Source organism: Pongo abelii, chromosome 4 (assembly GCF_028885655.2).
Source record: "Pongo abelii isolate AG06213 chromosome 4, NHGRI_mPonAbe1-v2.0_pri, whole genome shotgun sequence".
NCBI classification, from domain to species: Eukaryota; Metazoa; Chordata; class Mammalia; order Primates; family Hominidae; genus Pongo; species Pongo abelii.
Window position 1 is genome coordinate 101999347 of NC_071989.2, and position 25505 is coordinate 102024851.

The window sequence follows — 25505 nt, forward strand, 5'->3', positions numbered from 1 at the left end:
GCGAAAAGGCACAGTGAGTCAAGGATTACAGATGTATTTCTCTTTAAGCAACACAAATGTATGGAAATTTGGATTTGCTGAACAGATAAATTAGAAAGTTTCATGTATCACTTAGTCTGTGCTACCTCATATTGTTATTAATCTTTTTTTTTTGCATAGTCTAACTTCCCAACTAGACAGTAAGCACAGGGACCATGTCTTATATCTCTTTGAATCCATAGTAGACATTAATAAATATTTAGTCATGACAATGGCATTTGATTGGAAGGGGATAGGAAAATATATGACTGTGGACCCTATGGAAAGGGTAAAATAGGGGAAGAGATAAGCATCATGACATTGGGAAGGCATGGATTTTTCCTATTGGGCCTGTGTCATTGCAGCGATTTTAGTTTGATGTATTATACAAACAAACTTTATAAGAGTGCCTAAAACATACCCTAGATACCAAGCATGAAGAGGCCTTACAGAGATGATGTACTTAAGGAAGATGCCTAACCAGCAGTGTAGGAGAGGCAGCTTGGCATAGCTATGGAAGGTAGAGATGTCACTCTGTGCAAGCCTGCACCACACCATCAATGGAGACACGGTGTTGTGTGAAAATTAGTTGCTTAGTATTGTGGAAGAGAAAACCACATGATGGCAGGGGAGAGGGGCAGAAATATGGTTTTTATTTTTTAAAATTATTAGTCATAAGATATTTTTAAATTGTATGCTTTTCTTATGCCTGAGGTAACCTTGTTTAGGAGAAAGTTGATTTACTTAGAACTTTTCAGAATTATGGCTTTTTTTTTTTTTTTTTTTTTGAGACAGGGTCTCACTCTGTTGCCCAGACTGGAGTGCAATGGCATGATCACATGGAACCTTGACCTCCCCGGGCTCAGGTGATCCTCCCACCTCAGCCTCCTGAGTAGCTAAGAGTACAGGTGTGAGCGACCATGCCAAGCTAATTTTTGTATTTTTTATAGAGACAAGGTCTCATTATCTTACCTAGGCTTGTCTTGAAGTCCTGAGCTCAAGTAATCTGCCTGCCTCAGCCTCCCAAAGTATTGGGATTACAGATGTAAGCCACCACACTTGGCCAATTATGGTAATTTTGTAAGTTAAAGTATACCTGTAAAGCTTTGTTCCCTTCAGGTAATTGGCTTGAATTTGATTTTGTTAGTGAAGGATGAAGTCAAGGACCATTGGGGTTGCTCTGTAAAATGAGGAGCTGTTTGGGAAATAGGTCTTAACACCAATGTGATTCAAGAAAGAAATGGCAGACACAGCAGAAAACTCAAGATATAATGTGCATATTCTCCACAGATGGACCATCAACAAGTTTTTCATTTTAATGCAGTCATCTCTTTACTATCCATGTCTCTATTATTAAATCTCTGGTATTGGGGTTCCTCAAAGAATAACCTTCTGAGCTCTATGGCCTGATCTTATCACTAACTCCTATAGCAGTTAGGATAATCACTATCTTTTCTTGTATATGAATATTCTGTGCAAGGTTATTAGAAAATGTAAATTCACTGCTCAACTTTGTTAAAAGCTAGAAAAAATTAAAATCATGTAATGCTTATTCTCAGGTGAAATATAGCACTCACTTTTATGCTGCACAGATTTACAGTATAATTACATAGGCAATATAGTTTAATTTTCATCTTCTGATTTTTAAAGTAATATTAATAAATTCGTGTTTGATATTATTTGAGCTTTGATGATAATTTGCCTTCTTCAACATATGAGGAAATGTACTGAACACCCAATATATCAGGGATGGCTTCTTCCTGCCAGATTAGTGCTTATCAACCTAGGAGGCTTCCAGGGGCCATGAACCTCCTGAAAGTGTTGGCAAGTTCTGGAGGTAGATACGTATGTTACATGTTTCTAGGCAGAGCTCTTCTTAGAACTTCAAAGGAGTTCCTGTTTCAAAAGAGAGGTAAGAACCACTACTCTAAATTTTTATCTTGTGTTCACTTGTAAGAAGTTAATATTCATCTCTCTGTGACAATTAAAGATCTGTCTACCTACCTACCTATCTCGTTCAATTTAGTTGTTTTATAAATTTTTTGAATACTCAAATAAATGAAAAAATGCTGTATTTTCTTTCTAAAAAGAAAAAAAAGGACACGTGACAACTAAACAATTTACACCAATTACAATATTTCCATATGGAGTACTGGGAGAGATTAACAGGGGCAGTTAAAGAAATGTCTTTCCTTCAGATATTTAAGATAAAAATAAATACTCTCTATAAGAGACTTTAGATGTAGTTCTTTCTAGGAAGTAGTTTGCTAGACTAGAACTCTTGGCGTCCTTTCTAGGTTTATGATTTCTTCATTACATGCTTCCAGGACATGGCAGATAATTACTTGTATTCATTGTCAATCAAACACATCACTTCAGACACAGACCATGCTTAACCTATATTTTAAAAAAGAAAACCTGTTTGAACCAAAATACTCCAAACACACATACAAACACATACACTGAAGATCAGATGTTAGAGAAATGAATTCTGTCTAGATTCGTGCCATCAACTTACTTAGTTCTCAAAAGCAAGTTAATCTTGCCAAAAATCATTGAAATGTGTTTTATTTTACTCCCAATTGCCCTAAATTTCTTAAATGCAAAAAATTGGATTTGAGGTTAGTCAAGAGGGTTTCTCAACATATCTAAGATGATTTTAAAAATTATAGATTCTTACATATCCCAGGTCTATACAAACAGAATTGCTAGAGAATAGCCTTGAGAATCTATAGTGTAACAAGAGACTAAAGTGACTTACGATCGTGCAAGGTTAGGAAATCTGAAAGGACGTGATATTCTCAGTCTCTTAAGATTTTTGGCATTTGGCTAGTTGGTACGTGGTTTTCTTCTGAAGATCTTCAATATACAGTATTATATAAGTCTTTCCAATTAATTTTACCTAAAGGCTGGGAGAATACATTTCCAATCATGAAATGAATTGCTAGTGAGTATGCAACATAGAATTTAAGGAGTTAGTTCAAAATTCTCTTGTCAAGAAATTTAAGGAATCTAAATAAATACAAACACACAAATGTGGGTATTTTTAAATATAAAAAGAAATATGTATGGAGCACGTGTATGATGTTTAAATGAATAACAGCTTTCTTTGTTGTCCTTTAAAAATCAGTAGTGATTTCAAAGGCATTGATAAGCACAGGGTCAGCATCTTTTTTCAGTCATGCTCTTGGGGAAACATTAAATTAATATGCTCTTCTGGACAACTGTTTCTATTTGGATGTCACAAAAAAGTTTTTAAATCAAAAGAGGAAGAGGAAGGGTATTGGTGGAAATTTATAAAAGGTTTAGGAGAGTTTTTTTTTTTTTTTTGATTAACAAAACTGAGAGTCAAGACGCCTTCTGTTTCTAATCATTTTTCTATTAACTTGGACTTCTTTTCCCCTAACCTGAAAGTGGGAGGTGAAGTCTTATACTTAGTTCTGTGGAGGCATTTGCCAATAGAATAAGGCATTTGCCAATAGAATAGAATAATGTGGAGGCATTTGGCCACTTGGAGAATAGATCTATGGCCAAAAACATTGTTAACAGTAGATATTTTTGCCTTGGGTTCTGTTTTTCCCCCAGCAACATCAATAGTATATTTAAAATAATATACACTTATATATAAAGGAGTAACTATAAATATAGAAGTAAATGCAATTTTAGTGACACATAAAATAACTCTTTCTACTAACAAATACTGATGTTTTAGAAACAAAAGTATGTGATTTCAGGTCTAGATCACTGAAAAGTGATTGCAACTAAGCTACAAAGCAATACCAGAAGTTTTAAAGATGACCTAATGGTAAAAAGACAACTTTCTTAGTTTCTAAAAGGTAGTGACTAGACAGGATAATCTAATTCCAGATTGTTCTATATGCTGTAAATGCTACAGAATGGTTGTTATTGCATAAAAATGAACCACTTTATTATAAATAGAAGGTTGCTATGCCATTTTGGGGTAATCTCTCACGACTCAATTGGTAGCTCCGTGCTGGTTGGTATGTAATGTAGTTCATTAAGTTATTATTTAAGGTAAAATGCAGAATTGTTCATGTAAATTCAACTGCCCCTTTTAGTAAAGTATGCAGATTAACTTTTCCCAATTTGGTCCACTCCGGGGAGTAACTTTCAATTTTGCTATGTAGTTAAGTGATTTTTCATTTGTAGTGTTATATGAGCATTATTAAGAGAATTCCTGCAGTTACAGAACTCATACTTGGAGTTTCTTCTAAATTTTGTGTGCCAACTTATTTAAATTATTAAGACTGAAATAGCTTTGATCTCAGATCATTTTATAATCATTTTATCTGTAACAGGGAAGTTTGGCTCTACTGTTTCTTTACAGTAATTTTGTTATGCACCAAATTCAAGATTCACACTTTCAGTGAATTGGAAAGTGATCATCTTCCCAGTTTATTTGTAAGCCTGTAGGCAACTTACTAGTAAGGTGAATTTTAGAATGCCCTCAGTAAGAATGTAAAATAACTCATGAAACACACAGTGTATTGTGTAACACTACTGTTAAACAAATTGCCTAAGTTTCAGGGAGACTTAACATGCTTGCCTGTGCTCTCCATGTGGATCCCTAGCAGTATTTTCCTCTATAGTCTATTAGCAAACTGGAGACTCAATGTTTTAGACTCCTGAGAATGACTTTTTTGTAGTTTCCATTATACAATAAATTATTTTTCAACATACTTTTTTGGAGTGGTTCATTTATTTATATGACCTCAAGCCTTGGGAAAGATTAAATTAAAAATAAAGTTTTACATCAGCTTCATTTTTAATCGTTTTTTGGTGCCTTTCTCCTGCAGTAATCTAATGTATGTTATCTTTAAAAATATATCATATAAATACATTACTATACATAATTATTCTAAGCAGTAGCATTGCTAATATTTTTATATTTATAATTATTTATTCCCTTTTATAATTATAATTCATTTTTGAGTGAATTATAAAGTCACTCAGCATGCCATTAATGGGTCATGTGGCTGAATATCCTAATTTGTCCTTGTGACTTATAATTAGTTTAAGTAGAAGTTCAATATAAAGTATTTTGAAGTTTATAAGAATTATCTTTTCTGTTACATGCATGTCCATAGATATAAAACTCAAAGATTTTCTTTCTTTCATAATATACTATAATATGGTTACAAGTGCATTGAAATTCATCTTGTTAGAATGGTAGTAATATATCCCACCAGGACTACTGTTCCTAGTAGCAATTTAAAATAATTATTGTGAGACTTGATGCTAGACATCAGGTTTGCAATAGAATTACAATGAGGGAAGTGTATTAGAGACAAAACATTGCTGGAAGAAAACTTCATAATGGCGCAATTTGGAACTAAGCCTCAATTTTACAGTAATAGATTCTCTTTATGATGGCACAAAGGAGTGAATGCACTTAGCAAATTTAAATCTATTATTAGTCACACTTTGTGGATTGCAGTGCAAAAAGGAGAAAAGAAATTAGCTTTTTAAGTATGTTCTTACATAAAACAGGTTCCAGTAAGAACAGTCTTATATAAAATCTCCTTGTTAGAGTTCAGAAGCACTGTCAGTCTTCATAACATCAGGGAGTTGTCCAGGTTTAAAAGTCTTTCCAAAACTAGTTCTGGAGGTCTCTTATTTCAGATGATAAGTTTCCGAAGTCAGAATATGTTCAACATCAGTATATTTCTTATTTACAGAAATACCATATAGAACAAGAAAGACAGTTAATTTGGTCTCTGCTGCTTATTGTAATTTTTCTTCTTGAATGAAGAGGTATTTGTAGTTCACATTAGTACTATATCTGCCTTTAACATGATTTCAATTACAGTGAAGAGAACTCAGCAGCATTAAGTCGGTATGATGTGGCACTCAGCTAAAGTAACAGGAGTTGCAAGTGGCAATTTTGCAAAGGAAAACAACAGCAAGAATTCGATAACATTTTTAGTATAAAATCAAAACACCAAAAATCTAAGCTTCCATTTTCAAGTTAATTAAAATGTTATATTTTTTGTTTTAATCATGGTCCATTTTTCCTATCTCATCTGAAAATAATACAGGGTAGAATATTTGATAACAGCAAAATTCAGTTTTAAAATAACATGTGGCCAGGTGCAGTGGCTCACACCTGTAATCCCAGGACTTTGGAGGCTGAGGTGGGAGGATTGCTTGAGCCCAGGAGTTCGAGACCAGATTGGGTAACATAGTGAGACCACCATCTCTACAAAAATATTTAAAATTAGCTGGGCCTGGTGGTGCGTGCCTATAGTCCCAGCTACTTGGGAGGCTGAGGTGGGAGGAAAACTTAAGCCCCACAGGTCAAGGCTGCAGTGAGTCAAGATTGCACCATTGCACTCTAGAGCCAGGGTGATGGAGTGAGAGTCTGTTTCAAAAAAATTAATTAAAAATAAATACATACATACATACATACATACATACATACATAAAATAACGTGTAATCTTTCCATAATATTATTGACTGGATACATAGGGATGCAGCTGTAATCCTTAAGAAATATTAAATAAAATTCCTGAGATGTTTCACTTAATTATTTCTCTGTGAAAAAGAATGAAAACACCCAGTTGCATTGAGAAAGGTCGACATTAAATAAAAATAGATGTTGGTAGATTGAGAGATAAGAAAACAAGAACAAACTGATAATGGTCACCTTTAAAATGAAGTTCTACATAGCCTAAATAGGGTAATTATAAATAAATAAAATAGTCTAGTCTCTTCCCTAAACCAAATTTATTCTTTCTCAGGAGCTCTCCATCTTAGTGAACCAATCTATACTGTTGTCCAAACCAGAAACCTGTGTATCATCCCTGAACATATCTCTTTCCTCTCTCACCCAGCCAGTCTCCAAGTTCTACTTCCTATTTCACAAACATGTTCATTTCCATCTATTCCCACTGCCACTGTCCTAATTCAAGCCACCATCCCATCATTTCTGTATAGTATTAAACAGTCTCCCGGTTGGATTTTTTCCTTCCCTGATTCAATCTGTTCTCCATGTTACAGTAGGACAGATCCTTCTGAACTATTTCATAAAAATGATAAAGGAAAATACTAATAAATATGAGTGTATAAATTTCTTTTCAAAAATCTCCTCAGAAGAAAATACCCAAATAAAATAAAATATGTCATAAAGTGGGAAAAATATTTGCAATACATATAGCAAGGAGTTAATGTTGCTAATCAATAAAGAATTCTTACAAATCCTAAAAGAAATATAGGCAAAGGAATTAAGCAGCCAATTTACATAAAAAGAAAATGGATTATAAGAATATAAAAAGATGCCTAACTTCATTCCTAAAGGAAATGCAAATTAAAATTAGATATTTTTAACCTATCAAATTGAGAAAGATTTAAAAGTTTGAAAATGTGGGGAAAAGAAGCCCTGTCATATACTATTGATGGGTATATAAATTAGCCTAGCCTCTTTGAAAGGAAATTTGGAATATATGATAAAATTTAAACATTTTTATCTATATAAAAATTTAAATAATAGTTACGTTTAATCAGACTTTTACACTTACAGAGATATACTCAGAAATATTAGTATACCTACACAAAGATAAACAAATATGCAATAACTTTTACATTTTAGTAAAAATGGAAGATAAATATTCATCAATTTGGTTTCAGTTAAATAATTTATGGGAACCCATATCATTCTGGAATATTAGGAAGTGGTTAAAAAGAGTAAGATGGATCTTCATGTAGTCATATGGAAAAATCACTATGTTATATTGTCAAGTAGAAAAAGTAAGAGAACAGTTTGTTCAATATGCCTTATTTGTGTAAAGACGTATATGTTTGTGTATCTATGTCTCCTTATTAATTTAACGGTACATACACATCTCTCATTGATGGAACTGGTGATGAAGGGCTTTCTAAGTGAGGGCAAGAATGTAAGCACAACTGTGGGGGTGGGGGGGCTGTATGAAGTGGAGATATAGTTTCCCAGAAAATTTATTTCCTTCTTTGTGCCCCTCAAAGGGAGACACAGTCTTCTCTACCTCCACACCCTAGGCTTACTCCATTTCAGACCCAGTCTAGTGTTACCATGCTCCCTAGAAATGGACACCCAGAAGCCAAACTAGAAGAGGTTCCCATTGTCCTCTATGAAGCTTAGGACAGAAACATTCTGAGCTATACATGCTGCCCCAAACTGTTCAGCTTTCAGGGTGGTTTTGTTAGGTTCTAGACCACTAGGTACTTCAGAAGTCTTGAAAGAAATATAAAAACCAAGACATCCAACCAGAAAAAAAATAGCATAGGAAGACCTACTGGTTTTCTAAATCTAGATGTAGCAACACAAATGTTCTCTGACTCATTTTTTTCTTTCAATTCTGGTAACCAAGTTCTCAAAGATTCTTCCTACCAAATGGTCTGTCAGATGTGCCCCTTTCACTTCACCTCCATGACCCATCTCCTGAACCTAGGCCTCGTTATTTCCTGTTTGGAGAAACATTTGACCTCTTACTTCATTCTTTCCCATTTAAGATCCATTTTCTCCTAACACCTGTCCGAACAGGATTCGTGTGTTTTGGCACTCCTGCTTCCACTCCATATGCTTTCTACATTGGTGATCATTTGCTCCCATTTCTTCAACAATCATCTGTACATGAATGACTTCTGAGTGTATGTTTTAGTCCGAATTTTCTTCTGAGTTTCCAACAGGAAACTCAACACATCCCCAAACAAACTTGTTGCCTTTCGCCAAGACCTTTTTCTTCAATGTCTCTCTCTCTCTTTTTTTTTTTTTTGCACTATTGTTTAACACATTTTTACAAATTCTTACACCAAAAGTTTCCAAATTGCTCTCTTTTTATGCCTGTTGCCCTGCAGAGATTCTAGTCCTCAGCATCTCCAGCTTGGATACGTCCACTTTTGTAACTACTGTTTTCCAGGCCCGCAGCATCTCCACCTCCGGACCATCCTCAGATCTGCTAGGATAGCCTCATAAGAAGAAGCCTCAGTGAATTACCAAAGTACAGAATATAGGGATCATTGCTACCTGAATCTAGTTGAGGTTACCAGTCTTAACTCCAACCACACTGTTCTTTTCTTCTGCCTTCTCACCATAATGAACCACTCTTTATTTTCAAACTGTGCCAAGTTTTTCCATATCACAGTGCCCTTGCCAGTGCAATGTCCCCATCCCAGAATATGCCTCTCCCACATCTATCTGGCCAATTTCTATTATTCCTCTTATTCAATCTCATGAGTCATCTTTTAACATGCTATCTTTTCTCTCTGCCCACAAGCTGAATTGATTGACTGTTCATCTGCATTCTGATAACACATTGAACACACATACAATAATGTGTTCTGATCAGCCGGTTAGGATCGTTACTACTATGTGATTGAAGCACAAAGTTGGTTCAGTGGCCAAACTTTAAGTTCAATCGTTAAACAATAAGTTCTTTGATTTCTTGAGTGCCTAGCACCATGTTTGGTACATGGTAATCTCTTAGTACATGTGTGTTAAATGAATGAATAGATAACCTTCTATGGCTTTGTTTTTCTGCATCGAAGTTAACTTTGTCAGACTGGCAATTAAAGAACTCTTTCAAATTGTCTGTTCCTTTCCCAGTACAATTTTTTCTTTATCTTTCAAGCCTCAGAAACAGGACTTCATGCCTCATGTACATCATAAATATCTTTTATTTGCATTCATGTCTATTTCTGAACTTTTGCTTACACTATTCCCCTTACTTGGAAAGAGTTCCGTCTCCCAACTGTATAAAAATCTAAGTACCTGTCTCCTCTCAACATATAACTCTCTGAATTTTATAGAGGTTGTGTACTAATTTTGCATTCCCTTAGATCTACGTAGTTTATATGACATGTTTCATTACACATACATACACATACTTTTTTTTTTTTTTTTTTTTTTTTTTTTGGCAGGGTCTTGCTCTGTCTCTCAGGCTGGAGTGCAGTGGCATGACCTTAGCTCACTGCAACCTCTGCCTCCCAGGTACAAGTGATTCTCATGCCTCAGCCACCTGACTTGCTGGGATTACAGGCATGTACCACCATGCCTGGCTAATTTTTGCATTTTTAATAGAGATGGGGTTTTTCCATGTTGCCCAGGCTGGTCTTGAACTTCTAGCCTCAAGTGATCTGCCCGCCTCGGCCTCCCAAAGTGCTGGGATTACAGGTGTAAGCCACCATGCCTGGCCCATACACACGCATTTTATTCTATAGGTTCAGCAATATGAAATTGCCAATACTCAAGCTTGCCTACAAAAGTAACAATTTCATGTCATTCAACTTAATTATAAATTTTTGAAGGCAGGTTACTATGTCATAACGTTTTGCTTTGTTTTTTAGTTTAATGTTATCATTGGCACTATTCTATGCAGACAGTAAGTCAGTGATTCTCAGAGTGAGGTTTGTGGACCGTTGTCAGTCCCAAGACCATTTCAGGCATTTATAAAATCAAAGCTATTTTTATCATACTACTAAAATGTTTGCCTTTTTCACAGTGTTAAAATTTGCACCAATGGTAAGTAAAATCGCTGGTGTCTTTGCAGGGATCAATGCAGTGGGATCACTCTACTAGTACTCATTGTATTCTTCACTGCCACGTACTTATATTAATACTTAAAAAATAGGCCAGGCGCGGTGGCTTACACCTGCAGTCCCAACACTTTGGGAGGCTGAGGCAGGCAGATCACCTGAGGTCAGGAGTTTGAGACCAGCCTGGTCAACATGGTGAAACCCTACCTCTAGTAAAAATACAAAAAAAATTAGCTGAGTGTGGTGGCACATGCCTGTAATCCCAGCTACTCAGGAGGCTGAGGCAGGAGAACTGCTTGAACCCGGGAGGCAGAGATTGCAGTGAGCCGAGATTGCGCCATTGCACTCTGGCCTGGGTGACAGGGCAAGACTCTATCTCAAAACAAACAAACAAACAAACCTTAAAAAATAAAAGCCAGTCTCAGGAATGCCCCTATGAAGCGTCAAAAACAAAATCAATTTTATTGAATCTTGATTCTTAAATATACATCATTTTAATATTCTGTGTGACAAAATGAGAAGTACACATAAATCATTTCACTGCATATCCAAGTACAATGGTTGTCTAGAGGAAAAGTACTTGTGTGACTGAGTTGAAGGCTGAAGTAGCCACTTTTGTCATGGAATACCATTTTTTACATGAAAAAACAACTGACAGGTATTTGGCAGACATTTTCCCTGAAATTAACATAGTAAAACTGTCATTTCAAGGAAAACAACTGACAATATTTGTTGCCAATAATAAAATTCAAGCATTCAAGTAAAATCAGAATTTTGGAAAACTTTGTATCTGCTACCATAAACTTTGACAGCTTCTTAATATTTAAAGATTTTTCAGATGAGATCAGTGGTGATGTTAACAGGTACAATTTTTGTGATATTGTGTAATGAAATGTATCAACATTTGAAGATCTGTATAACTCAGTGAGCAAATATTTTCCAAATTAACAACTCATGATGTCACTAAATCTTCTGTGGTAAAAGACCCATTCAAAGTACAAGATATCATTTCAGATTTTTATAATACATTGCAACTAACCTTTAAGAAACTACCATTTGTTGAATTTTGGTGTTGTATTAAAAAAATCCACAATGATCTGAAGGGGTAATAAAAATATTCCTTTTTTTTCCAATTACATTTCTGTGCGAGATCATATTTTCTTCATATCCTTCAACCAAAGCAACACATGAAACAGATTCAATGCAGAAGCAGACATGATAATCCAGCTATGTTAAGCCAGACATTAAAGAGATTTGCAAAAATGTAAAGGAATGTCACTCATCACTAATTTTTTGTTTTGGAAAATACAGTTTTTTTTAATAAAACACAACTTATATTAATATGTAATTGGTTTATTGTTATTTTCAAGTGAATTCAGCAAGTTTAAACTTCTCAGTTTTAATTTCTAAAATGATAAATGTTAATCAAAATAATCTACATAAACAAAAGTTCTCTGGGGTCCTCAATAATTTTTAAGAATGTATAAGAGTCCTTAGTCCTTAGGGCCAAAAATTTGAGAACCACTAAAGTAGATGTTCAATAAATATCTGGTAAGTTAATGAATCCCATGAAGCAATATAAAGGCAGCAAGGAAGGTGTTGTTTATACAAGCCTAGTTAGGTGACTGGGTGCTCAGATTTCTGTTCACTCTGTCTCAAATGCTTGACTATTACCATACTTGTCACCACACTGAGAAGTAAGTATTAAATCCTTTCCAGAAAGCAATGAGTGTTCCACTGGAGACAAATCAACTGAAGCTCAGTTACAAAAGGAAGCAATAGAGAAGGTTTGAAAATATCATTGTGGATGTGGGTGGGTGAGTTAGCCAGTGGATTTTAATGAGACTGATGGTCAGGATTGTTGGTTTATTTGAGATTGTGATTATGAATTTATAGTGGACTCAATCAACATATTTATTGAGCACTCTGTACTGGAGCATCACTTCCTCTGGTGGTCTTCCTAAACTCCTTAAATATAGGTTGCTTTCCTTCCATCAGGCATATAGCCTTGAGCACAAGGTTCAAACCTTAACAGTTTTTAAGACAATGGGGAGTGAAACCGTGTATCACTGAGCCAGATTAACAAAGACCCACTCAGTGGTAAGTTAATCACACCCAAGAGAGTTAGTGGTTAAAATTACAACTTTTCATATTACTAGACCTCAACTTTCCCTAATATACTTCTGTCTTATCAATTACCACTCCTTTATGAATTTATTTATTCAGAAATATTTGTTTTGTGCCAAAGTATGCCAGGTTCTTGACTACTTCCGCAATTACCTCCCTCCTCTCCAGGCACCTCTTTGCCCCTTACATGAGTATTTTCTTGTTTCTTTTTTACGTTCTCTTTTTTTCCCTCTTTGTTTCTGTATTTCAGAATGGGAAAGTAGCATGCCTATAGCTTTGATTCATGGACAGATAAATATGTTAAGTTTGAAGGTAACATTCATTAGGACCCACAATTAGACAAAGTAGAAGCAGTCTATGCAGCCTGTGTTACTGCAATACCCACACAGACGTGGGATATAATATGTGTCATTCTTTAATGGTTTCTATATGTTCTTAGTAGCCTGTCAATTTTTATGTTAATTTCTGTGATTTAGTCACCACATTTGTTTATTCAATAAACATGTGTTGGACCGAAAAAAAAAAAACAGAAGCAAGATTATTATTTTAAAATTGCAATTAAAAGAGGACTCACAGAGTAGATACCTCCTTCAGCTTGCACTGGTTCTGAATATCAAGTGAGATTTTTAAGAACAATTCTCAGACTTCCCTTTAATTGGCTTTAGAAAGTATCAGTTATGAACATTACTATCCTGGTATGTTTTCTGGAAGTCTGAATCACAATACTGGAAAGTAGCCAGTTTACTAGCATTGAAGCTGAGCTGTCACACACAACTCCTCTGGGCGGGCTGGGTGTTGGAAATGGTGGCAGCAGAATACACAAGCAGCTGCTGCATGGTGAAGTGGGGCAACTGCAAGAGGAGGGAGCAGGAGCAATACTTCAAGGGGGCACTGAATTACAATTTCAAAATAATGTGGCAAAGTTGTTGGCTGCTGAGAAACCACAGCAGCAGACACAGACTGGTTTGCTATGCCACAAATAGAAACGGTGGCTCTTTTTGAGCAAAGGCAGTGGGCCAAATGAGATGAAGAGACCACTAGCAGCTGCAGCCCCAAATCAAAGGAGAATCTTTAGAATGTATTCTATGAGAAAAGGATTACTGGTCATGCTCTGCCTATCTGTTGAGTTACACCTGCACAGATAGACATCAGGAGCCCAATCTTGAAAAATGCATTACTCTGATGGATAAATGGCACCCAATTTCTCACTAAGCATCTTTTTCTCTGAGAGTTCCTCCTAACATTTGATTTATATCTCTTATGGAATAGATGTTTTCAACCTGGCATTCTGGTTGTTCTTGTGCAACCTTACTTCTTCCATGTCCAGTATAAACTGGAAGCTGGTCATATGCCCCTCAAATTCCACAGCACAGTGTCATGTGCATAATAGGTGCTCAATATTGTTGAATAAAGGAAGCATAAAATTAGCAAAACTGTCAAAAAACTGCCGTCCTATCTTTATTCATCCATTTTTTTCATCTTGCAAATATTTATCCAGTCCCTATTACATACAAAGTAATATGCTAGTTTACGTTGGTTATGTTAAGATGAACTAGACTATGGTTCCCCTAAAGGTGCCATAGTTAAATAATCAAAATTAGTCTCTTTACTGAGAGCTCAGTAAAGACATAATACATTACGTTGTCATCAGTTAAAATAATGGGCTATAAGATGTTATTTGAAAGCCTCATGGTAACCTCAAAACAAAATCATACAACAGATACACAGAAAATAAAAAGCAAGAAATTAAAACATACTACTTTAGAAAATGAACTTCACCAAAATGAAGACAGGAAGATGGAAAGAAGGAAGAGAAGACCACAAAATAACCACAAAACAAATAACAAATGGCAGGAGTAAGTCTTTACTTATCAATAATAACATTGAATGTAAATGGACTAAATTCTCCAGTCAGAAGACACAGAGTTGCTGAACAGAATTTAAAAAAAAAATCCATCTATCTGTTGCCTATAAGAAACATATGGAAATTAAACAATATGTTTCTGAATGACCAGTGGGTCAATGAAGGAATTAAGAGAGAAATTAGAAAATTTCTTGAAACAAATGAAAATGGAAACACGACATACCAAAACCTATGGGATACAGTGAAAACAGTACTAAGAGGAAAGTTTATAGCAATAAGCAGCTACATCAAAATAGTAGAAAAACTTCAAATAAATAATCTAATGATGCATCGTAAAGAGCTAGAAAAGCAAGAGCAAACCAAACCCCAAATTAGTAGAATAAAAGAAATAGCTTAGAGCAGAAATACATGAAATTGAAACAAAGAATCCAAAAGATCAACAAAAACTTGCTTTTTTAAAAAGTTAAACAAAATACACAAACCTTTAGCCTGGCTAAATAAGAAAAAAAGAAGACCCAAATAAATACAATCAGAAATGAAAAAGGAGACATTACAGCCAATACTGCAGAAATTCAAAGGATCATTAGAGGTCACTATGAGCAACTACATGCCAATAAATTGAAAAACTTAGAAGAAATAAATAAATTCCTAGACACATATAACCCATCAAGATTGAACCACAAAGAAATCCAAAACCTGAACAGAACAATAATAAGTAATGAGATTGAAGCTGTAATAAAAAGAACAAAACTGGGGAACTGCATCAGCTGACTTCAAATTATACAGTAGAACTATAGTAACCAAAACAGTATGGTATCAGCATAAAGACAGACACATAGACCAATGGAACATAATTGAGAACCCAAAAATAAATCCACATATCTTGTGAACTCATTTTCAATAAAGGTGCTAAGGATATACATTGGGGAAAGGACAGTCTCTTCAATAAATGCTACTGGGAAAACCGGATATCCATAGGCAGAAGAATAAAACTAAGCCTCTGTCTCTCACCACATACAAAGAACAAACATGAAGATTCAGGAATATCCTGAGCAAAAAGAACAATGAGGGATTCTACCCACAGAGACTGGAACATATTATAAGGCCATAGTTTTTGGTGCATGCAGTATTGGTACATGAATAGAGAGACAAACCAGTTTCCATTATGGAACATAATGGAGCATTCAAAATGGGAAATTAAAAAGCAGACTCTGATACATTGAGATTTCGCATAAGAGAAAGGTAGTATCACAGATCAATGGAGAAGGGGGGAATTTCTTATAACAATCTGAAAGTAAAGATAACTCATTTTACAATGACTCAGTAGTCAGAAAGAAAAATACAGACACATATAATGATTTAAATAAATGTATGTATGGAGATAAAACAATATAGGAAGGGGGAAATAGAGTTTTGGCATGCTCATAAAGAATGAAATCACAAATAGAAAAGGTGCAGATATCATGGGTTGACAAGATATTAAGTCTCAATCTGGCTTATATCCACAAAGGTGGAATAATATTTTCCCCAAACTCTGCATTAATGGGTAGTACTGACCTGAAGGGAAATCTATTGTATTGGAGAAGAAAAATGTATTAATAGAAGTATTAAGTGTATGAAATATATTTTACTAGACAATTTGAAAAGGTATAATTTGAAATTATATCATTGTGCACAACAACAACAACAAATCACATCAAAATGGACTAAAGACTTAAATCTAAGACCTCAAACTAAAGAAAACATTATAGGAACTCTCCAGGACATTGGACTGGGTAAAGATTTCTTGAGTAATACCCTATAAGCACAGTCAACCAAAGAAAAAATGGACAAATGGGATCACATCAAGTTAAAAGTCTTCTGCACAGCAAAGGAAACAATCAACAAAGTGAAGAGACAACCCACAGAATGAGAGAAAATATTTTCAAACTACCTATCTAACAAGGGATTAACCAGAATATATAAGGAGCTCAAACAACTCTATAGGAAAAAAGTCTAATAATCCATTTAAAAATGATCAAAAGACCTGAATAGAGGCCAGGCATTGTGGCTCATGCCTGTAATTCTAACACTTTGAGAGGCCAAGGTGGGTGGATCACCTGAAGTCAGGAGTTCGAGACCAGCCTGGCCAACATGGTGAAACCCTGTCTGTACTAAAAATACAAAAATTAGCTGGGCATGGTGGTGCATGCATGTAATCTCAGCTACTCGGGAGGCTGAGGTAGGAGAATCGTTGAACCTGGGAGGCAGAGGTTGCAGTGAGCTGAGACCAGGCCACTGCACTCCAGCCTGGGTAACAGAGTGAGGCTCTGCCTCAAAAACAAAAACAAACAAACAAAAAAGCCTAAAAATAGACCTAGCCTATGATCCAACAATCCCACTCCAAGGTATATACCGAAAAGAATGGAAATCATTATGTAGAAGAGATATCTGCACTCCCATGTTTATTGCAGCATTATTCACAATGGCTAAGATTTGGAAGCAACCTAAGTGTTCATCAACAGACAAGTGGATAAAGGAAATGTGGTGCATATACACAATGGAGTACTATTCAGTCATAAAAACAAATGAGATCCTGTCATTTGCAACAACATGGATAGAATTGGAGGTCATTATGTTAAGTGAAATAAGCCAGGCACAGAATGACAAACATTGCATCTTCTCACTTATTTGTAGGAGCAAGAAAAAAAAAAAATTAAGACACTTGAACTCATGGAGATAGAGTAGAAATGATGGTTACCAGGAGTTGGGAAGGGTAGTGGGGGGAGGACGGGGACATGGGGATGGTTAATGGGCACAAAAATATAGTTAGATAGAATGAAAAATATCTAGTATTTGATAGCACAACAGAGTGACTACACTCAACAATAATTTACTGCACATTTAAAAATAACTAAAAGAGTGTCATTAGAATGTTTGTAACACAAAGAAAGGATAAATGCTTGAGGTGATGGATACCCCATTTACCCTGATTTGATTGTTATGCACTGTATGCCTGTATCAAAATATCTCATGTACCGCATAAATATATACACCTACTATGTACCCACAAAAATTAAAAATAAAAAATTTAAGTAAAAAACAAGACATAATACAAATTTTATTTTTTCTTTTGACCACATCTGTCAAGCAACCAATGTCCAGAAGTGATCAACACATAGAAAATGTGTGAACATTGATGTTCCTTTTTCCAACCTGATAATTTACTCATCTGTCTTCAATGAGATCAAGCAGGTTAAAAAAATAATTCCTGACTTGGGAAAAATCTGGCAAAACCTATTACAATTTAGAACTTTACCAGATTTAAAATATGATTTGTTGCTTATTTCAAAGAAATGTTTGTGATTCTTGCACATGGCTTGGGACATGTTCCCATTTCTGAACCAATCACAGATGCCAGGGGGATAGAATATACTGATTGGCTCTGTGTATGTATGGAACATAATTCACAGGAAAAGGCCTCTTTCTGTCTTGTTTACTTCAGTATCCTCAGAACATAGCTCAGTGACTAGCACAGGGCAGATACTCTGAAAGATGACACAGACAATAAATTTAGGATGCAAATTAATTGCTTTCTTAAATATTGTCCTATATGGATAAGCAGGGTGGCCTTGCAGCTGTGGCATTTGTGTTCAAGTTCTGGCTCTACCATTTACTAGTCTTATGATCTTGTATAAGTAAGTTACTTAACTTCTCTTTGCTCAGTTTCTGCATCTATAAAATGGAGATAATAGCAGTACTTATCTCATAAATTTGTTGCAAGTATTAAATGAGTTAACAGACATAGAAGTTGTTACTACAGTGCCTTGCACATAGTAAGAACTCAAAAAATGTTAGCTATTATGTGTGTATATGTGTACGGAGAGGCATTTATTAATATTAGCTCAAATTAATCAAGAAAATGTAATACTGGGAACATTTCTTAACAGTATCCTACAAATAGAATATTTTATTTATTTATTTGTTTATATTTCCATTTTCATTTTAGATTCACAGGGTACATGTGCAGGTTTGCTACAAGGGTATATTGTTTGGTGCTGAAGTTTGGGCTTTTATTGATCCCATCACCCAGATAGTAAGCATAGTACCCAATAGGAAATTTTTCAGCCTTTGTCCCCATTACTCCATCTCTCCTTTTGGAGTTTCCAGTGTCCCAAATAGAATAGTTAAAATGTTTATCAAAATTGTAAATTCTTCCTAAGTTTCCCTATGTCCTACAGCTCAGCGAATTTCTTAAAGGTGATTGGGGTTTAAATCTCTGCCTCCTCATCTTTCTTATGTTGAAAATGGGGATAAGAATAGTTATCTCCTATTTTATTGTGAGGACTGATGTAATGGTTAGGAGGTAAAAAAAAAAAATGCTTACCAAATGTTAATTATTATTTTAGTTGTCAACCTTATCAATATTACTGTGTCTGTGGAAAATGAGAGTTAAAAAGAGCAGGATTAAATTCACAAAAGATATATACAAGGAGAAAAAAATATTAAGCTTATTTTGCCATAACTCCAAGGACTAATAGAATAGTCCATATGAAATAGGTATAGTTGGTACAGAGTAGAAAATATGTGCCAGAAAGAACATGGTGTGCTCTTTGATTTGAACCAATTTGAGAGTCAATAGCTAGAAGCAATATAGCTCAAATGAGAAAATGCTTACTTTGGAATTTATGAGGACTCAGAATCTCTATGTGTCATGCAGGGAACATAAAGAACAATGTCTAGGTGGTAAGAATAGTTAACATTGGCATATATAACATAAGGGGGTTGTACAGTTTCTTTTTCAGGAAGTTTTTGACATAAGGCTGGTTATTAATATGAGATGGTTGAACTATCTCTTTCACCCTTAGAAATTGCTGGGTGACCTTTTAGTCATATGAACAAGAGTGAAAAAAAAAGTAGTGAAAGGATTTGTGAGCAATATGTCAATTTTAGCAGTTTTACTACAAAAAGATTATTCATTGACATTGTCATATAACCACCAGAATTTACATTTATTCTTTAATTTCAACAAAATAATATTATTGAGCACACACTATTCCAGGCTCTGAGCTAATTACTGAGTCACTAGATAAGAGGAAATGTACCTGTCCTTAAGGAGCTTACAGAATAGCAAGTGTCATATAAATGATCGCCATAACGAGGCTGATCAGGTATGGTTCTTTTGCATACTACAGCCAGAAATTGGTCTGGCATGCTAATAATCTATAAAACCTTTCTATAAAACAATTCAGACCAACTTCAGCAAAAACTCATTAGCTAAGATAACAAAGCAGCAACGGATGAGTAACAAGGTTCTCTTTACTTCACTGTAGCTTCCTTTGGGTTGGCTCCATTTTCAGACAATTCTCCCCTTGCAGAAAAAGGGAACTCATGAGCTTCATCCTTTCATGTCCAACAGAAGAGAAACCGAGGCCTTAGAATGTAGCATTATTGGTTCTGACTAGGCTGGCTTGTGTCAGGTGACCATTTCTGAACCAATAACAGAGGGGTGGAATACACTGATTGGCTCAGGCTCCAGCTCACTCACCTTTATCTGAGGTATATAGGTGTGGGAGAAGTGATTTGTCAAAGTAGAGGTAGTATGCTATTGCCTCAGAAGGAAAACATGATGCTAGACTGCTAAAACAGTAATGGTCCACTACCAAGGAACACATATGCTTGACAATATAGTATTTTCCATCTAAGAAATAGTCTTCAAGGACATTCTGGAAATGATGCACTAGCCTACACATTTTTTAAGATTAAGAGGATGTTGACAAAAAGCTTATAATCTAGATATACAGATATAACACAAAGAACTTCTGTGTACTTCGGAGAGTTGTTGGAATAGTTCATTTTCCACTGCAGGAATTGGGAAAGCACCCCAGAAGGAGGTGATCTTTGCAATGGATATCAAAGGAAGGGTAGGATCTATGCAACTTGCCCTGATACAATCTCATTAAAATATAAAGTAATATAGTTTCTCCTCATTCCAGAGATAAACTTTAGATATCCTATATTATCTTGTTCTAAAAAACGTATCTTAAAGAAGTAGCAACCTCTCCAATTGGAGTTACTAGAAAGAATATGGTTACAATTAATAATAGTGCTTACCTTAAACTCAGGACCTAGCACACAGTTCATACTCAAAAAAATCTTCATTGAATGAATGAATGAATGAATGTTTGAGTGAACAAATACTATGGCAACATGTTAATGGGTAATAAATGAAATTTCTGTGGTCATGTAATGTCAATTTAAAAGACATCACTAAATGTTGTCTATGACATGTTGTCTTTCTATGGGTTCATGTGGAGCCACCTTGCTCCCTCAGGTAGTCCTTTGAGGCTCATCAGTAGCATCATTTACACAGCTCGCATTGTGTGTGATGAAATCCAACCTGGCATCCACCACACCCTCAGTCTTTCAGTGTAAAACAAAGTGCAGCTTCCCCCACAGAGCATCCTGATTAAACAAATTAACTATGGCGCTGCCTGCAAATACACACACTAGAGTGCAGGAAATGAACAGATACAATGGCCAAGTCTGTATTTAATTTTAATTAAATTTCATTCTGTAGCTCAATTAATCCACATCTCCAAATGTCAGCAGGACTTAGGCAAATGGAATGACATCTGCTGCACTGCACAGGACTATAAAACCTTCACTGCATGCTAGGTCTCTGGAAGCACACCAGGAAAAATGAAATATCTTTATTAAGTGTGTAGTAACATATAGAAGTCTAACTCACAGTCTAATGAAAGAACATAAACTAGGAAAGAAAATTAGACTAAGAATGTGAGTGGTTACGGGCATGGCAAATATTGCTCAATATCCTGCCTTGTGTTATTTATTGTTTTAAAGCTGCATTTGGCTTTATGGCTGTTTCTTTAATATTTACCTAGTGTGCTTTCCAATTGCTCAGGTTGGTTTTCTTTTTTTAACTAATGCAGACTTCTTTCCTGAGAAAGGAGAAATTGGTGGAGTAGGGTGATTTCACATAGAATATGGAAAGACCACATTAGCTATGCAAGGCCGTTCATTACAAGAAGCCAGAGGTGTAGCAGAAAGAGTGTGGGATTTGACAAGCCTAGATTAAAATCGCTTTGCCACTTATAATATCAGATTAGGGCGTACCAAAAAAATCCCCAAAAGCAGAAATTATTAATTGGTGAGACCGTTGTCAGCTTGATGAGGACGAGTTTTGGGAAATGTCTGCATAGTGTTTTTAGAAAATGTCAACATGATCACTATTGCTGGATAATAAGAAACAGATTAATTAAGATTTATTAAAATATATAAATTTTAAATACAATAATTTAAATGAATTTATTTAGCATTATGTACCAGATAACATGCTAGACCTAGATACACAAAAGTGAATAAGATATAGTTCCTTCTCTATAGAAAGGAGAAGAACAAATGAAAAATAATCACAATAAAATGCAACAAATTTCTAAAAAAAAGAGAGATGCCCAAACAATTAGACAAACTCTGAAGAAATGCCAAAACCTGGGGGTGGGCACTTGTCTTTGGTGAAGGGGCCCTGAAGGATGAATGGGATTTGAGCAGATGAGTAGCAGGGGGAAAAAACCAGAGGGAGAGCATGTGCAAAGAAAGGGTGGGGACAAGTATTTTGTTTTCTAGTTCAGGGAAAGTGTTCAAAGTCTGCAGTGAAGGTTGGGTAGGGGATGAAGAGAAAGGTCATTTGGCTGATATTACATATCCTTTGAAGAACTTTCAATTTGATCCTGTAGTCAGTGAGGAATCTCTGAGGGCTTTGGGCAAGGGAACACATGACCAGATCTGTGTTTGGAAGTGCAGTGTGGAATATAAAGTGGAGGGCAAGCTATAGGAAGCATGGTGACCACTGGCAGGCGGTCCCAGCCTCTACTAAATCCACATGCTTGTGGAGGCTCGTGCAGAGGAGGAGGGGGGAATAGAGTTCCTTTTTGCATGTCTGAGAAAGGGCTAAATAGAATGGGATGAACACTGGTGATGTCTCATGTAGACATGAGAAAGGTTTTATATATTATTAGCATGCCAGGTAGGTGGATAGTTGCTGTCACGAAAAATGGAAAGAGAGGAACAGAGAGGGCCTGCTATCAAAGAGCCTTATGGCTAGGCATTGGTTATTCTCTGCAGAGGAGTTAGAAAAACAAGCCCCCACTTTCCATAAAATGAGAATTCTTTTCCTAAGCACACTTTTGGCCTCTCTCCACCTCTTTACTCACACTGTTCAGGGGCAGGAGGAGTGGCTTAGCCCACTGGCAAGTTTGGAAATAACTAAGCAGGCATTGCTCAACTCTACTCTTCTTTTTCTTGAGATCTGCCTAAGTGGGTAAGTGTCTAATTATAGGGTTCAGAAACCCACATGCTACATCCATCCTGGTCTCTCCAAGAGTAAAGGTAAGATTTTTTCAGCCTCATTTGATACTCTGTTTTATTTCTGATAATTGTTCACAACCCAGGCGAGCAATACCAGAAATAAAACAGAGTATTGAATGAGATAATAAGGTATACTTACTACCTACCTGGTAGGTAGTAAGTATAGTTTTTGGCCCTCATCCTGGTGTTTAGGTCCATCCTAGATCTAAGAGGAGATCTGTTGGGGATCAGCCACAATTATTTATGTAGAACACTCAACAAGGAAGACAGATAGCAGAGAAAACCTGGGAAATGTACCCAAAGGTGGCAAATGCTAAGCTAAAGGAGGAGCTGAACCCAGAGAATGTCTGGGTTTCTGTTAATTCAATAAAGAAAACAGCAATAAAAGTAAAGCTCTCTTCACTACTGTAATGGCTGTGGCTTATCAAGAGGGAAATTTTCTGCTGACTTTGAAACTCAGATTATCCTAACCATTTATTTGTTACCTTAGGCTACCACTATGATGGTTTTATTAAATATGGGCCAAGTTGTGTTTTATGGTTGATTTGAGAACCTTCATTTTACTGTAACATTATTGCAAATAATACATTTTGCAACCTCAAATAAAAAAGACATCTTAACTTCTGAACAACTAACTTGGGGCCAGGTGTGGTGGCTCATGCCTGTAATCCTAGCACTTGGGATTAGCACTAGCACTTAGGGAGGCCAAGGCAGGAGGATCATTTGAGCCCAAGAGTTTGAGACCAGCCTGGGCAACTTGGCAAAACCCTTCTCTACAAAAGATTTTAAAATTAGCTGGATGTAGTGGTGCACGGCTGTAGTCCTAGCTGGTTGGGAGGTTGAGTTGGGAGAATCCCTTGAGCCCAGGAGGTTGGGGCTGCAGTGAGCCATGATCGTGTCACTGCACTCCAGCCTGGGCAACAGAGTGAGACCTTGCCTCTAAATAAATAAATAAACAAACAAACAAACAAACAAATAATTTGCCAAAAAATTTCAGACAACTTATTCGTAAATTGGAGTCTTGCTGGAATAATAAAACTAAATATAAAGCAGAAATAGAATGATTCCAAATTAAGAGGAAATAAGATAGACACTCTAACATTCTTATTTAAAACATGAATTCAGTATTGTAAGTTTAAAGATGGAAGAATCCTACATAAATAAACTAAGAACCTATGAAAGATTTTTTTCCATATGCAGGTTTTTTGGAGGGATAGTGAAACTTTTTTGTATTTTTCTTTACTTTGTATTTTTCTTGAATTTCATTTTTTTAATTTTATTAATTGACAAAATAATAATTGTACATATTCATGGAGTATATGGTAATCTTTTGATACATATAATATTTAGTGATCAGATCACAGTAATTAGTATATTCATCATCTCAAATATTTATCATTTGTTTGTGTTGGGAACAGTCAACATCCTCCTTCTAGCTACTTGAAACTATATAATATATTATTATTAGCTATAGTGATATTACAGTGGTATGGAACACTACAACTTATTTTGTTTCTCATAATTATGACTTTATTCTTCTATCCCTTTTTTCTCATGATTATCTAAAATCGTGACTCTTCTAATTGTATGTGTTGATTTATATTATGTGCTTACTCAGAATAGTGTAATGCTTTAGGAAAGATCAAGGTTGTCAAGCAAAATTGAAGGTGGACTGGAGTGATGAACTGAAATTCAATACATTAAATATCAAAAACTTACAAATAGCAGAATCAGAAATTTTGGTTCTGGCAGTTTCAAGAAAAATTTTCTAGTTCCACTGTGCTATAATACCAAATTTTAAAAGCAGATATGAAGATGTGACACTAAAGTAGTATCTAATAAAAATGTATAGGAAGTAACAATCAGCTTCAAACTATCTAATGACATAGAATTGACATGTAGTTTCTAGTATGTTAATGGATTTAAAACAGGAATCAATAATGTATCACTAATTTAATTAGGGTGAAAGCTGACTTCACTTCTGCTGGAAAGACAATGAGATATTTGACGTTGTTATAGTCCAAATAGGTGAAAGTGAAGAAGTAAAGTTGCATTAAAAAAAAAAGAAAAAGAAAAAGAAACTTAAACTGAGTTAATGAGTTAAATTGCCTCTAGCAAGGACACAAACAAATGGAAAAAAATTCCATGCTCATGGATAGGAAAAATCAATATCGTGAAAATGGCCATACTGCTATTCCCATCAAGCTACCATTGACTTTCTTCACAGAACTAGAAAAAACTACTTTAAATTTCATATGGAACAAAAAAGAGCCCATATAGCCAAGAGAATCCTAAGCAAAAAGAACAAAGCTGGAGGCATCACGCTACCTGACTTCAAACTATACTACAAGGCTACAGTAAGCAAACAGCATGCTACTGGTACCAAAACAGATATATAGACAAATGGAACAGAACAGAGGCCTCAGAAATAACATCACACATCTACAACCATCTGATCTTCGAGGAACCTGACAAAAAAAAAGCAATGGGGAAAGGACTCCCTATTTAATAAGTGGTGCTGGGAAAACTGGCTAGTCATATGCAGAAAACTGAAACTGGACCCCTTCCTTACACCTTACACAAAAATTAACTCAAGAT

At 35.5% G+C, this 25505-nt stretch overlaps 1 protein-coding gene across 6 annotated transcripts in view; it reads right to left on the reverse strand.

Annotated features, from left to right (window-relative positions):
• Positions 1–25505, reverse strand: part of KIAA0825 (KIAA0825 ortholog) — a 472583-nt gene that overhangs the window by 99842 nt on the left and 347236 nt on the right. For 2 of the 6 annotated variants that reach the window (XR_010140095.1, XR_010140096.1), the window contains exon 21: positions 2780–2927. The exons of the other annotated variants lie outside the window; for them this stretch is intronic. The gene's annotated coding sequence lies outside the window, so the exon portion shown is untranslated. The remainder of the gene's footprint in view (positions 1–2779; positions 2928–25505) is intronic. 6 annotated transcript variants of the gene reach the window in all.